The sequence below is a fragment of the Elephantulus edwardii genome, unplaced genomic scaffold (genome assembly GCF_000299155.1).
Source record: "Elephantulus edwardii isolate Elephantulus edwardi_28Jun2011 unplaced genomic scaffold, EleEdw1.0 scaffold00004, whole genome shotgun sequence".
NCBI lineage: Eukaryota > Metazoa > Chordata > Mammalia > Macroscelidea > Macroscelididae > Elephantulus > Elephantulus edwardii.
Window position 1 is genome coordinate 17,062,728 of NW_006399754.1, and position 13,120 is coordinate 17,075,847.

A 13,120-nucleotide genomic window follows, 5' to 3' on the forward strand; every position below is an offset into this window, starting at 1 on the left:
GGGTCCTTGGAGAGGGACATCATTCTTGGGGGGATGGAGGGCCGGCGCAGGAGGGGAAGACCCTCTTATGAGATGGATTGATTCTGTGACTGGGGTAATTGGGATGGGTGTGTCAGAGACAGTGCGATTGGCACAGGATAGAGCAGGGTTTAGGGCTGTTGTACATAGAGTCGCTATGAGTCGGAAATGACTCGAGGGCACATAACAACAACAACTCTCTTTTTAACGAGGTCTTTTAAATCTAATGTGCATTTGACTGCTACAGCACCTTCCAATTTGGACCAGACACACTTCAAGTGCTCAGTAGCCACATGTGGCTGGAGGTCCCTGTCCTTGACAGTTCCAGTACATAGTTTAATACATTTCTATATTCCCATTGAGGACGTGCTATCTCACAAGAGGGAGCAGAACTGCTCCAGAGTCCCTGAGCCCCGCCTCCTTTTCAATTGTGATTGGAGTAAACCTTGGACTGAAGTCTGGATGAAAACAGACTCCCCACAGAGTTCCTGGTGAATTTGAACCATTGTCTTTTTTTCAGTTCCAGTCAAGTGACCACTGTGTCACCCACTCCTTATCAAAAGGGTAGTTAAAGTAAGAATACATCCTTTAGGAAATTAGCAAGGGGCACAGATTAGTGAAGGGGGGCGGGGGGGGGCACAGATTAGATTTGTGAAAGTTGAAGCTGTTGGTGAGGAAGTGGCCACAGGATATTGGTTGGGGTGTAATAATCCCATGGGTGGAAGGGAGTTGAGAACAAGCCATTGCAAGGCAGTAAGGCACTAGGGGCACTGGGGGGATGGTGTGTGGGAGGAAGAAACAAGGAGCAGCAAGGGGAAAAAGAAAGGGGCAGGAAGAGCAAGGGGTCAAAGTGAACAATTATTTGAAAGCAGCAGTTATTGCTCTCTGACACAATCACTGCCTCAGTTGGGTGTGGCTTCCTCCTTCTCACATTCATCACCACTCATTCACACACACACTCACTGAAACTGAGGAGAACCTGAAGCGCTTGCAGGAGAAGGTCAAGGACTACAGCTTCCCATATGGACTGAAGCTCAACGTCAAGAACACAAAGATTCTAACCACTGGGCCAATTGGCAGCATCAGCATGGATGGTGAAGAGATTGAGATAGTTAGCAGTTTTAGTTTACTTGGCTCCACAATCAACACTCTTGGTAACAGCAGCCAGGAAATCAAGAGACTAATTGCACTGGGAAAGTCGGCTGTGAGGGACCTCTCAAGAATACCAAAGAGCAACGATGTCAGGCTGGAGACTAAGGTGCGCCTGATCCGGGCTATAGTCTTCGCAATTATGTGCTATGCATCAGAGAGTTGGACAGTGACTAGGGATGATAAAAAGAGAATTGATGCCTTTGAGCTGTGGTGCTGGAGAAGAGTGTTGAATATACCATGGACTGCTAGGAGAACAAACAGGTTTGTCCTGGAGAGGGTGAAGCCAGAGTGTTCCCTGGAGTCAAGGATTCTGACATATTTTGGGCATGTTGCAAGGAGGACTGGTCCTTGGAGAGGGACATCATGTTTGGCAGAGTGGAGGGATGACACAGGAGAGGAAGACCTTCGGTGAGATAGATCGATTCTGTGACTGGAGCGGTGGGAATAAGTGCGTTTGAGATGGCGAGGTTGGCACGAATAGAACAGCATTTAGAGCTCTTGTACACAGGGTCGCTATGAGTTGCAAGCGACTCAATGGCACGTAACAACAACAACAAGAACAACAACTCACTCACTGACTCATTCATTTCTCACTCTCATTCACTCATTCTCACATTCATTCATTCACTGACTCATTCATTCTCTCACTCTCATTCACTCATTCACACATTTGCTCTCTCATTCACTTACTCATTCATTGCTCTCCATAGCAGATGCTCCCGCTGATTTTCAGGGGCTGTAAATCAGATGGGAGCAGACTGCCACCTTTTCTCCCGGAGAACTCAGACCTCCAGAGAGGCAAGGCCTTTGGGTCAGCAGCTGGACCCCCCCAGAGACCAGGCCACCAGAGCTGTCTGTTCGTGGCCAGAGTCCCTCATATTGTTCCTCCACGGTGAGCAAGCCCCACTGGGCCGTGTTCGTTTGGTGTTGATTAGCTGTAAGCAGTTTTTGGATTTTCACGTTTGCCCTTCTCTCGGCTGCTTTTGATCCTGCATCCAGTAGCATTTTAGGAGGGACACTGGGGGGGGGGTGGAGGAAAGCAAACGTCCTCACCAAACAAAAACAGTGTTTTCAGAATGCCACTCTGCTGCTTTCAGACTATTTCCATCAGCCCTCTTATTCATTTTTATTTATTTCTATCCATAAGCAGACTAGCGCCTCTCTATGCTTTTATTGTTCTTCAAGAATAGGCCTTCTATTGGAGAAAAATAATGTCTCCACGACCACCACTTTGCTCAATGCAGATCTTCATTAGTCTGCAGCCACAGTAAAGGCTTTTAGCAGCGAGCACTTTGGATGGGAATTGAATTTGATACTGCATTATGGTTGCACCGCGTCTCACAATAGACTGTGTTCTTTTCTGTGTCTGGGCACAATCAGAGAGACCCAATTAAATAATTTGGTGCAATAATGGAGAACAAAAGAGTATGAGGGCTTAAAGTGAGGGCTCCAGCATTTGTATTCTCCCTTTTCTGTATCATGTTAATTAATTTGCCTAAAAATCAAAAGAAAGCATACAATGTGGGGCAGCACATCTCATCTACAACATGTGAACACATTACATGCAGATACCATAGGAAATCAGCCCTTAAGAAAAGGGAACTCCATGCATTTCCATGTAAAAAAAAGTTGTTACTTATTTGAAAGCCCAATTCTGCCTTTGGTCTGGGTGACAAGAGTAGCTTTTGTTTCCTGTGCAACTAAAAGGGGGGAGCTCCAGGGTCGGAGATAGAAACTTACAGTAAATAACAGAAGCTTAATATCCAACCATGAATAAGGATCAGGTTTACTATCTAACCATAAATAAGGAAGAGCAAAGGATTGGTGCTTTTGAATCCTGGTGTTGCTGAGAATACTATGGGTTGCAAAAAGAACAAACAAATCCCTCTTGGAAGCAGTGTAACCAGAGAAGTCCTCAGAGACAGGGATGGTGACACCCTGTCCCACACATTTGGGGTGTGTTGTTAAGAGATGCCAGAGCTTGGGGAAGGACGTCATGCTCGGAAAAGAAGAGGATGTTTGAAAGAGGGGAGCCCCCTCAATGTGGTGGACTCACACAGTGACTGCATCGATGGGCTTAAGCAAAGCAGAGAGTGTGAGGACGGCACCGCATTAATCAAGGTTTCAATCTAATACCCAACAGAGTTGCTAAAGGTCCTAGTTGACCCCAACAACAACATCTAATGGGACCAGAAAATGAACACAATGAGAAACCCAGGAAGATAAACTGTGACCTGGCCAAGGTCCATGTTTGCAGAGCTTCTCCCAAACAAGGGGACACCACATGGTTTAAATTCAGGAATGGTGTGTCTCAGGGTAGAATCCTTTTACCATGCTGATTCCATCTGAGCAATTAATCCAACACGCTGGTCTACATAAAGAACACAGTATCATAATGGAAGGAAGATTCACTCACAGTAAACAGTCTGCAGATGACACAGACTTGCTTGAAGAAGGAGAAGCAGATTTGTAGCATCCCCAAATAAAGACCAAAGACTGTAACCTTCAATATGAATTATGCTTCAACAGGAAGAGCAGGGAAATCTTCACATCTAGATGTGTAATAGAGGAAAAATGAATAGTAATGAAAGAAAAAAATGAATTGTCAAGGATTCCTTTTACTTTGGTCCACAGTCAATACCCATTGAAACAGCAGTCAAGAAGTCAAATGGCATATTGCATTAGGCAAACCCACTGAAGGAAAACTTCTGTCCAGTGTTAACAAGAAAAAGTGTCACTTTAAGGAATGGCAACTGATTCAAGGCACCGGTGTTTCCAATCATCTCACATGCATTCAAAAGCTAAACAATGAAGGAGTAAGCCCGAAGAATTATTTAAGGTTTTAAATTATGGCAAAGATATAGAATATACCAGAGAGCAGAAGAATGAGCAAATTTGTCTTTTGACGAAGTACAAGCAGAATACTCCTTCAAAGGGAGGACTTGTCTCACAGACTTTGGACATCTCAGAAGAGGTCGTTCCTGAAGAAGGACATCTGAAAGTAGAGGTCCATGAAGAAAAGGAAGACCCTTAAGAAACGGATTGATGTGCTGGTTGCAGTAATGGGCTCAAACATGGTGGCAATTGTGAGAATGCTACAGGATTGGACAATAATTCATTCACTTGTACGTTGGGCCACGATGAGTGGAAATGGACTTGATAGCACTTAATGACAACTATTCTTCACACTCAAAAAGATTCTTTCCTTTGCAAGGGGCTCAACTGGGTGACGGAGATTTGTTCTAACACACAAGTTCTCTCTTGTCCTTACCCCAGAGACTCTTTTCCAACTTTAGCCTGAGTTTTTGAAAAAATACAAAAAATGTGCATCACAGAAGGATAGTGCTTCCTGGAGCTGAACGTGAAGGGAGTGAGGCACAGTGGTTAGCCATCAATCTGCACAAGGGAACACAGTAGACAATCTCTTCTCTCAGCTGAGCTTTAAAGAAATGGGTATTTCTAAAATCCGCTAAATGAATGGTCTTTCTAAATGTTGTCAGCAAGGGAAGAATGATAATTAACATTGGAACTTATTAAATGTATTCATTAGGTAGCTTGGCAGCATTTATCAGGTAAGTTGCAGGTCAAGGGGCCTTGGGTCACATGCGGATTCACTTTTCAGGGTGACCCAGTTTTAGTTATTTTATAAAAGAAAAGGACACCAAGGTGGAGGTGCATTTGTTTTGGGGTGGAGTATAATGGGTGAGATGCAGACACAAGACTTTGGACTTTTTAGGAAGAAATGGGACATGGGGGTGGATGTGACTCCTACCTGAGGCCTGGGATCTGTGTTCTCCTCTTGCTGGCCAACCCATGATTTAAGAGTTGGTCTGAAGTTTGGGTGGGAACATGCACGAAGTGTTGGGGATGGTGATAAGAAAGTGGAAAAATACTGGAATGGAAAAATAAGGATTTAAAATCAGAAATGTCAAGAGTGATTTCAGGCTAATCCACATACTTGCCGTGTCACAGTTAACCTGTTCATGCTATTATCTCTGCGTGTCAGTTTCATCATCTGTAAAGTGAGAGTCGTAATACCTTCTTCATAGGGTACATGCCACATTGTGAACAGTTTAGTGTGAGAATATGTGTAAAGACTCACGCAGAAATTATTCAGTAAATATTGTTTATGTTGTTGCTGTTATGTGCCCTCGAGTTGAGTAAGACTCATAGCAACTTGATGAACAACAGATCTGAACACTGTCCTATCCTGAACCATCTTCACAATTTCTGACATACTTGAGCCCATTGCTGTGTCAAACTGTGTCACTGTGTCAAACCATCTAATTGAGGGTCTTCTCTTCATTGACCCTCCATCTTTCTAAGCATAATGTCCTCTTTAAGGAATAACCTGTTTGAGAGGGCGAGGTTGGCACAGGATAGAACGGTGTTTAGGGCTCTAGTACATAGGGTCGCTATGAGTCACAAGCGACTCAATGGCATGTAACAACAAACAACAACATCAACATGTCCAATGCATGTGAGATGAAGCTTTGTCATCTTTGCCTCCAAGAAGAACTCTGGCTGCCCCCTCTCTAAGGTCTATGTTTGTTCTTTTAACAGTCCAGGGGATATTTGGTACTTTTCTCCAACATCACAGCCCAAAGGCATCAATTTTTCTTCTGCCATTCTTTTCCATTGTCTAGCTCTCATATACATGACAAATGACTGGAAATACCATGGCCTGAATCAGGCAAACCTGAGTCTTCAGTCTGGCAACATTGCTCCTCAATAATTAGGTCTCTGACTATAATTTTTCCCATCACAGTATATTTCCTGATCTCCTGACTTCTGGTACCAAGTGTACTGACTATGGATCTAAGTAAGGTGAAGTTGTTGACAGTTTCAATCTTTTCTCTATCATGATGTTGCCTCATAGTGACTCTGAATGACAGATCTGATCCTTGTTCTGCCTTGCCACACCCTGACTATTCAACCCCTTAGTAACAGTCACTGTGCCAATTCATCTCAGGGCTCTACTCTGCCTCTCTTTCTCTGACCTTCTTTCCAAGCATGATGTCTTCTTCAAGGCCTGGTGTCTCCTGACAAAATGCCCAAAGTATGTATGTGAGATGACATTTCACCATCCTTGCTTCTAAGAAACAGCCTGGCTACACTTTCTCCCAAACAGACTTGCTCATTCTTTTGGCAGTGTATGTGACATTCAGTACTCTTCTCCAGCACCACAACTCAAAGGCATCAATTGTTCTTCTGTCATCCTTATTCATTGTCCAACTTTCAGATGCATAGGGAGTAATTGAAAACACCATGGCTTGAGGCAGGTGTACCTTAGTCTTAAATCTGACATCATTGCTCTTTAACACCTTGGAGAGGTTATAGTCAACAGATTTTTTCAGTGCAACACTTCTTTTCATTTCTTGACTACTGTAATATATATTATTATTTTTGTTGTGTGTGCTGGCAAGTCTAAACCAACCCATTGTTGTTGTTAAGTGTTGTCGAGTTGAATACAACCCATAGAAACCCTATGAACAAAAGACCTGAACCCTGTTCTATAACTATTGTCATTTCTCTAATGTTCATAGAGTTTCCAAAGGAGTGGTGTTTAACAAGTGGATGCCAACCCTGCTTCCAAGCCTGTCTTAATCTGGGAGCTCTACCAATCCCTGTCCACCATGGGTAACCCTTATGGTATTTGACATACCAGTGGCACAGCGTTCAATATCACAGTAACCCCAAGTTATCTCTGTACAGCAAATAGACCCGTGCTCTACCCCTTAGAACAATGTTCTTCCCAAACACAATTAACACTAGGTCCGAGGGCTCAACCTACTTTTAAATACAAATACAAAGGCCTGTCCTTCAGGTCTTGATTGACTTAAACTAGAAGCTTCCAGCCCACAACTGATTGTTAACTAAATCCAGGCAACCAATCAGCTCACACACGATTGTGAATGAAATTTAAAAAGGACCAGTTTACACCCAATTTTCAACTAAATCAAAAGAACCTGCTCTCTTGAATCCAACTGCTTCATACCTGAGCCTTCAAACTGGAGACTTAGTCTTGGTCCAACTGACTTTGAATACAAATATATATATACACACACACACACACACACACACACACACACACACACACACATACAATCTTTATGAACAAACTCTGGGAGCTCTGGTGGCCTAGTGGTAAGAAGCTGTGTTGCAATCCCAAAGGCACGCTGCTTGAATTCACCAGGTGCTCCTTGGAAGAAGGACGGTCAGTCTCCTCCAGGTAACGTATTGCCTCTGGAAACCTGATGGAAGGTCAGCTACGTGCTGGTTCCAACTCCACAGCCCACAACAACATATATAAACTCGTTCCAAGTCGTTCTGACTCATACATAACACAGCTGACGAATCAACCCACAGCTGCTGCAGTGTATTACCTCCTTTAATTACAATCCCTGAACATTTCCTGACCTTAGAGGGTCTGCTTACCAGCAGCCTTGAATCTGTAAACCTTCCTAGTTTCTTATAAAAATACACAGTGCTCCCCAATGAGTTTACATCACTGCACACATAGAAGGTGGTAAAGTTAACACACTTGGCTGGTAACCAACAGGTTAAAGGCTCAAGTCTACCCAGAGGCCTGTAAGGAGAAAAATCTGATGAACTTATTAGCAAAAGAAGAGAGTCATTAAAAACACTACGGAGCACAGCTCGACTCTCAGACACATGAGGTCACCATGGATCACAACTGATGAGATGGTAATAGGTGGTGAATATTTATGCAGTGTCCTGGATTAAACAGACAATGTTGTGCACACATGGCTCTACGAAATCCCTCCTTCTACTCACCTTCCAAGGACTCTGGAGATGAGGATCTTAGCACCACCTGGTCATGTTTGTCCAGCTCCATGCCCCCACCTCCGGTGTGTTTGAATTAACTGGTCTGAGCTGATGTCCTGGAATGGATCTGCTTTCAAAGTGGCCCAGAGCATTCTGGGTGTACTACAGTTCACCGGGTGAAAGAAGGTCTTAAACATTTAGTCAGTCTGTTGGATCTTAAAAGTCAAACTACCAGATTCAACCAGCAGGTAGGGAACACCTGTGCCAGAGGTTGTTTGTATGGGTTAAATTGTAAAGCTCTCTCTAAATAACCCTAGGAAGTGGGTGTTACCAGCCCCCAGCTTCACAGATAAGGAAGTGGGCCAGGGAAGGCTAACCTGTCCATGATAACAGAAGAGCCTGGGACAAGCTGTAAAGCTATATTGCCTAGAGGTACGTAAGGAGAGCATACACTCAACAAAATCTTGTGGAGAAGCTTTCTGAAGTGAACATATCTGTTCAAGCGGATGGTGAGCTTTTTAAGCTCAAACTAGAATGCCAAACAATTTGCTTCCAGGTCTGCTTAGCTGCGTGGTGACATCAAGTCAGAACTTCTCTGCGGCGTTTACAAATCCATAACCTCTTGCAAGCAGATCACCAGACCTTTCCCCTGTGGTGCCTTTGGGTGGGTGGGCTCAAACTATCATTTTTTTTTTTTAATTATTTTTAAATTTTTTTCAAACTATCAATTTTTCAGTTAGTAATTGAGCACTCAACCATTTACACCACCCAAGATGCCACCTTTCTTATTCCAGGTTGCGATCATTTGCTTCAATTGAAGCCAGATCACCAAGCAGAGTTTCCCCAACATTCTCAAAATGTTTGTAAGAGAGCTTGGGTGGCTGTAGTCCATAGGGACGGTCACCTCGAGGCTCTGAGGGCGAAAAACGAACAATCTCCTCCCATGCAATGTACAGTCTCAAAAATAGTTTGTGTTGTTACAGGCCAAATCCTTCCATTTCTCCTCCAAGAATTTTGCTAGAGTTACTAATAAGCTCGTTTACTGTCTAACTCTGCTGCCCTAGTGGGTAGGGAATGACGCTGTCAGTCCAAGAGTTGGTAGTTCAATCCACCAGCTGCTCCTCATGAGAGACGAGTCTCTCCCATGTGATTTGCAGCTTCAGAAGCATGAAGCACCAGCTAGGAGTCAGATCCTGCGTTAGAGCCATGAGAGAGGAAGGAGCTCTGTGGCCTAGCGTGAAACCCGGGGCTGTCAGTCCAAAAGGTCAGCAGTTCAAAGTCACTAGCTACTGCCAGAGAAAGATGGGAATTTCCCTTTCATATTGATTTATAGTCTGGGGAAACTGGATGGAAACTGGGGTGCCTGTGAATCTCATTGGCTGGTGGCTTGGGCTTGTTTTTGGATAGAGGATGTATAGTGAAAATGAATACTAACTTAAAGATTGATGGTTTAAGTCCACCCAAAGGAGCCTGGAAATAAAGATGTGGAAGTCAACGTCTAAAGGTCACAGCCATTGCCAATCCTATGAAGCACAATTGTACTGTAACACTTGGGGTCCATGTAAATCGAAATTGAGCCTATGCCAACTTACCTGGTTTGAGGTTTTTGTAGGATCATCTCCAGACTGAATTTAGTGAAGCAAGGACCTTTCTTAGGGTGCTTGCAAGGCGACCATGACCTTGTTTATCTTGGTAAGATCTCGGAGCCTGTAGCTTCTGTTTCTGTAGCTGCTTGTTGTTGGGTAGGTGAGGATCAAGCTGGTTCACAAGGCTCCATCAGGCCCCACCGGCCAACTTACTTCCTTTGATTCAGTTAGGTCTATCACTGATGCATCAACTGGAGAACTCCGCTGGCCTGCGCTCTCTGCGCTGGAAGCAGCCGTGGTGGGTAGACTCCCAGCCCGTCTGGGAGGATTCACAAGTTATTCTTATTAGGGCTGTCCACCCCCGTGGTTCTTCGGACCATAATTGAAATAAACGAGCCATGCTGTTGTTGCGGCACATTTCTGATTCCCTCACAAGAGGCACGAAACAGACGGCGGCCGAATGAGTGTCCGCTCAGGTCTTAAACGCCTACAGTCAGCGGTGGGAGGGGGCCAGGGACCGGAGATGGAGGTAGGATCTGCACTGGCTCATACTCTCAATTAATTCAGCCTCAAAGTATCACTCTTATTCAGTGGCAGTTAAAATAGGCTGTGATGAGAGCATGACAATTTCCAGCTAAACTAGAGGATAATTAGAAATGCCCCGTAGCAAGCGAGTCAGTACTTCAATTTATTTGCTGTTTATTACCAAGTGCCTGCCCCTTGGGGGTAATGACTGTGAAGCAGGCCCGCAGCCTCCTCGGGCTTGATTTAGTGTCGTAAATGGTGCTCAGAGAGTAGATTAAGCTGGAATGTGATCAAACCTTATTTGCAATCCGATTATACAAACTGCTCCTTGCACTGACCAGATTGAAGTAATTTCCCTATAGAAACGTTACACTCACTTTGGTGTAAAAATGATTAACATTTCCTGACTGCGGGTCAGCCTTTTCACATCCAAGTGTAATCCTTTCTCAAGCAACTGTGCATCTTTTTCTCAGGTTTGTGGTACCCACGGACTGGGAGGTATTTAGCCAAGGCCTGGTGTCTTAACTCACCGCATAAATAAATAGCGTCCAGTGTCCTCTCAGACAGGTGTAACGAATGAGGACAAGAAATAAATACTCGGGAAGAAGGAGATAAATAACATATTTTTTCCTGGCTTGATTGTTCAATGTTATTGACCCGCTTAATGATCTCATGAAGAACTCTCATGGACCTCCCAAGACATTTCCATATTCTCTTGGAAAAGGGCTGGTGCTGGACTCCAAGATAGGCCACCCACATGCAGGCCTCTGCCCCCCAAATGGCTGTGATTTATGGGGATCATCACTGATCAAAAGTATTGCATACCAGCTACCACCCCTAACCCCTCCTCTACAAAGTCACCCACAACCAGCACCTGGAAACCCCAGCACACTGTCCTCCCCTCGCTCCACCGTATCAGGATTCCTGGATGGGAGAAGAGTTTCTCCTACAATTAGTCTCTGGTGATGAAATGTAAGCGAAAGGATACAGAACACAGAAGGCAAACCTTTAACTCCTCACGTATTTTTTTTTTGGTGACAATCAAAGAAAATATTTGAGTCTGAAATGCATTATCATAGCCTCACTGCGATACCCGCAATAACTTGTTTTCTTGTACTACATATTTAAGCGGATTTTCTTCTTCAGACCTCGTCAGCCTTAACCCTTTAAAAACGGAATCCTCTAGAAAGAAAATCTTCCCAGGTTTCACTTAGATAATTGGAGAATGCCAGGCCGTCAGAGGTTAATTGTCTTGGTGAGCATTTCCAAGTGATTTGGAAGAGATGCAGATGGCATTAAGCTGGAAGGGCCGCATTGACAGAAAGCCTTTGTGTTTGATTTTTTCGGTGAAACGTAAGTGATATCGTAATTACTTCCAAAGTCTGTGGCGATTACGGGAGAGGATGCCTTTTTGAGCTTTCTCTCTGTCTGAGAAAACTGCTTGCATGTCTCAAGGTCAGGAAGCTGTGAGGTCACAGAACCAGTGTGATTTTCAGTTTTATTATTGCTCTTCTTCTCTGGAATTGACGGTCAGCAGACCATGCAGGAGATGACATTAGGCTCTGGCCAGCAGGGCCTCAAGTTCAAGTTTTGCCTTTTCTCTACACATTTTGGGGACCGCTGTGGAGTTAATCAACCCTTTGGTACCAGCAGTCAGAAAATTTTTAAAAATGTGTTGCATTGGCAAAGTCTGCAGTCAGGGACCTCAGCAAAGCACTGAAGAGTAAAGATGTCATTTTAAAGATTAAGGTGCACCTGACCCAGCCTATGATCTCTTCGATTACTTGCTATGCATCTAAGAATTCTACAGTGGATAAAGGTGACAGAAGAAGAATTGATGGCTTTGAGTTGTGGTGCTGGAGAAGAGTACTTACTCCCATGTACTATCAAGAAAGCAAATATGTATTGGAGAGGGTGCAGAGAATGTGCTCGGTGGAGGAAAGGATGGTGAAGTCTGAGCATGTTGTCGGGAGGGGCCTTTGGAAAAGGGCACCGTGCTTTAAAAAGTGAAGAGTTAGCGAAGGAGGGGAAGACCCCCCACCAGATGGGTTGGCATAATGACTGTAGCAATGAGCTCAAACATGTCAGAGATGAGGAGGGTGGCACATGACAGGACAAGGACTCAGATCCGTCATTCATAAAGCTGCTGTGAGTTGGTGTTGACTAGACGGCTCCTAACAACAACAACAACATGAGGTTAAAAGTACACTCCTGGAGGACAGAATTCAAGCTTTCCAAATGGCGTGTGTGTGTGTGTGTGTGAGATGAGTGTGCAACATTCACGTGTGTGTACAAAAGACACTCAGTTCAACGTAGGCGAGCTCTGGTGGCCTAGTGGCAAGAAGATGCACTGCAATCCCAGAGGTATATGGTTCGAATCCACCAGATCCTTTCCTGGAGAAGGAGGGGCAACCTCCTCCTGTACCAGTCAGATCTGATTTGACGGCGCACACACACACACACACACACACACACACACACACACACACACGCCACTCAGTTCATAAGAGAGTCCAAGCAACATCGTCTGTAGCAAGTATCGCCACCGCTAATCAAGGGCTGCCCATCCCCAGGGTGTCTCACGGCCCAGCAGCTCCTGGGGAGAATGACGAGTAGTGTCCTCCTGTTCTGAACAGTTGTTATGCGCCGTCCACCTGGAAATGGCTCATAAGTGACTCTAGCAGATTTTCAGAGGCAATAAATCTCATTGACACAGAGGCCACTCTTGTTTCATCTTTCTGACACGAAGCAGCTGGTGGATTCACACTGCCTGCCTTTAGGTTGCCAGCCCAACTTTTTACCACTAGGCCATCAGAGCTCATTGTTTCAAATTACAGCCTCAAAAGCCCAGTGAAGGTCACCATGAGTGGGACTGACTTGAGACCGTGAGAGTGAGTTTTGAAGTAGATATCAGAAAATGTTATTTTGTGGAACCAGTTCCTTCCTTCCTTCGTTCCTTCCTCCCTTCCTCCTTTCCTTCCCTTCCTTCCTTTCCTTCCCTTCCCCTTCCTTTCCTTCCCTTCTCCTTCCTTCCTTCCTTCCTTCCTTCC